The sequence below is a fragment of the Vollenhovia emeryi genome, unplaced genomic scaffold (genome assembly GCF_000949405.1).
Source record: "Vollenhovia emeryi isolate VEMERY1.0 unplaced genomic scaffold, V.emery_V1.0 DF942979.1, whole genome shotgun sequence".
Taxonomy (NCBI): Eukaryota; Metazoa; Arthropoda; class Insecta; order Hymenoptera; family Formicidae; genus Vollenhovia; species Vollenhovia emeryi.
Genome location: NW_011963387.1, coordinates 36 through 3,328, shown reverse-complemented (window position 1 = coordinate 3,328; position 3,293 = coordinate 36). Strand labels below are relative to the sequence as shown.

The following is a 3,293-nucleotide window of genomic DNA, read 5'->3' as shown; positions in this document are numbered from 1 at the left end:
GAGAGAGAGAGAGAGAGAGAGAGAGAGAGAATAGCAAAGTATTCTCTGATTGGTCAAGACGCAGCAGCCAACGGCAACGCCAACGCGAACCGCTAGTGTGATACGGCTATAACGCGTATTACTATCGGTATCATCAACCGTGTCTCTTGGCTGAGTGTTATAGGTTATAGGGCCATATTCATAGTCCAATCTCAAAGCCGTACTTAAGATTGTCTTGGTCAAGATCATCTTATTTGATTCAGATCATCTCAAGAACAGTACATTACATAGTCACAAAATAAGATGGTCTTTGCGAAGACGTTTTCATCGAAGTAGTTCTTATTCGAATTGAGAAAGTCTTCGCGAAGATATGCTTAAAATCGTGCTTATTTACGAATCGGCTGTTTCCGTAATATTTCTCTTGTGTCCTCCAATAGAAACGTTGAATTGAAGATACAGTTGTACTCTACCGTGTACTATCTTGTGTATGTTTATGCACATAGCATAATTCATCGAAAAATTTTGGCGTTATATTGTTCTTCATCGAGAATAAATATACCAGGTATAAATTAGTGTACAGATATTAGTTAGTATAAAAATTAAATGGCGAGTTATCACAATTAATTTTTGTTCGGGATTCGCGGTAACGAACATCAATCCCGAGCAAATCGACGAGCTCGATCGCCGGTGACTTTCGGCGGTCACCAAAATAAACGCGGTCCGCGTGATACCTCGCCGCAACGGATCCCGGTGTCGACGGATTCGTGATCTGCGAAAACACCGAATTGTAATCAGTCCTCGACATTGGGATCCGGACTAGAAAAACAAATTCGGATTCGGCCGGTGTGACCTGACGAAAGTCAGTCCAGTCGTCGCTCAAGAGCTAACGCGAGAACACGGATAAACTAGAGTCAACGCGAAACGAGAGCGATCGCCCCTCCTCAGTCCGTAGACCACGTAGGGCACGCTAGTCGTACAGCTCGAAAACGACTCTCCGCGCGAATCGTCTCCTCGGAGTGAGGACATCGCCGCGAAAAGTCAATTCACCGGCAAAGTCGCGTTCCCAGCGACTCCGGCGATCGTTCCGAAGCCAGCGGACGATCGAACTCGACAAAACTACAGTCGTCGGATAGAGCAGACGCGCCTCGGTTCACCGAGCCTTCTTCAAACAAATTAATCGTGTTCAGTTGAAGTTGTGTAAATAAAGTACATTCTGTGTCAGCTAAACCGTTGTGTAAGAGTCCTGCCTCCATCATCTCTCGCTTTCGGAGCACCAGTCGGAGCTCGGTCCGGCGCCAAATCACAGTCGCTTGACGCGAACAGTTGCCTGCGATCGGCGAACCACAGTTCCCGACTCAAACCAAATTCGCAACAATTTTTACATTTCGACACGAATCTAACCTAACCTAAGATGATAATATTGAAGAAAAGGAGCTTCCTTACCAATTTAACTAAAACTTTACGTAGGTTTTGGTATACAACTGTGAAAGTACAAATCGTCGCTCTGTAACTAAGAAAAAAGTTAAAATGTGTTAAAATGTGACAGTTGTGGGGTTAGAAAGTCTGAGAATATTTTATTAGTTTGTACTTTTAGTTGAAGCAGGAAATACTCTGAATTTATGCTTTACATAACATAAAGTTGTGCGTATTGCATATTTTTCAATATAGCAACTATTCTTTGCTTTAATAAAAAGCATAAGCTGTTATCTTCTTTATAATATAAATAACCGATGAATAAGCAAGGGTCTTCCTTCAGTGTTACCTATAACAAGTTATGCTTTTTATTAAAGAAGAAAATATTATAGTAGATATATTATAAATAGTATATAAAAGGTATATATACAATTTAGTATATATATAAAGTATTCTCTGCGTTAACTACACGTACAAACTGATAAATACACAATATTCTCAGATTTGCTAACCCCTAACTGCTACATTTTAACACGTTATAACTTTTTCCCTAGTACAGAGCGACGATTTGTTCTTTGATGGTCGTATTTTACACACCAAAATCTAGAAATGTGTAAAGTGCTAGCTAAATCGGTGGGGAGACCCCTCTCTTTCAGTATTATTCCTAAGATTTATTTCAATTTTATTCAATACACTTTATTACTAAATATTATATTATTTACAGAATGTCGTGCAAAGAGAAGCTTGTTTCAAGTAAAAACAAACATTATACATTGATAGAAAAGAAAGTATTTTTACAAATACTTGAAAAATACAAAAATATAATAGAACTAAAAAAAAGTGACGCTACAACTTTGAAAGACAAAGATATCGCATGGAGTGAAATATGTCAAGAATATAATCAATCAACATTGATTTGTCAAGAGGTAAGAACTATATATTTAGAATATAATGTTTTAATACACACTTTAATACATAATATTTTACACAAAATTTTTATTATAGAGAACTGTACAACAGTAAAAAAATTGTGGGCAAATTTAAAGCAGTCCCAAAGAGATGCCTTAACCAAAGAGAAACAATCACGTTTAGCTACTGGTGGTGGACCACAGGAAGCTGAAGCAAGTGTTGATCCTGATATCCTCAATATAGCACCACATTTAATGGAAAATGCACCAGTGCTATTTACATCAAATATGACTGAAACAGAGATTGAAGGTATATCTACAATTAACTATATCACCTCTAAATTTTTAACAATATACATATATGTATATAGAAACATTTCTGACATCAATATTTTCTTCTTATTTTATTAATTTCTATCTAGATCTATCTATTTCAGAAAAGCGTGAGTTTGCATTTAACATTATATCTGCTAATGAAAATGTAAATATTGTAATCGGTTTGTCAGGATAACGTCTTTATTATTTGGTGTCCGGCGAGGAACTGCCCTCCTCGCCTAGGCTCGCTCGCTCGCTCTTTTATTAATAAAAACCGATCGCGGGTGCCTCGCCGGTGCCCGTCGCCAACGTCGCAAAGATCGCGTATGTTTAACAAAACTTGAATAAAAGAAGACACGCAACGCTTGCTTGAGCCAGCGCGGCACGCTGCCGGCGACGTGCGCTCAAGATGGCTACAGTTCGGCCAGCCTGACTATTAATCGCCCCGATTAATCACGGATCTTAAGTAGGGTTCCATCGCCTCATGTTTGCTGCTTCCCACGTACCACAGTACGGGGTTTGCGAGAGTTGAAATCCCTCGACGTCTTTTAGTACGTAACGGTCGTTCCTGAGCACGCGATCTATCTCATATGGTCCCTTGAATTTCGGTATTAATTTCGATGAAACGCCCGGACTACAATCGAAATTTTTTATCATAACTTTATCGCTTATCTGATA

At 39.0% G+C, this 3,293-nt stretch overlaps 1 long non-coding RNA gene across 1 annotated transcript; it reads left to right on the top strand.

Moving 5' to 3' along the window:
• The first annotated feature begins 195 nt into the window (after positions 1 to 195).
• Positions 196 to 2,659, top strand: LOC105567112. The gene is made up of 3 exons (XR_001009324.1): positions 196 to 541; positions 2,117 to 2,318; positions 2,398 to 2,659. It is a non-coding gene; the product is annotated as an uncharacterized LOC105567112 (long non-coding RNA).
• Positions 2,660 to 3,293: the final 634 nt, after the last annotated feature.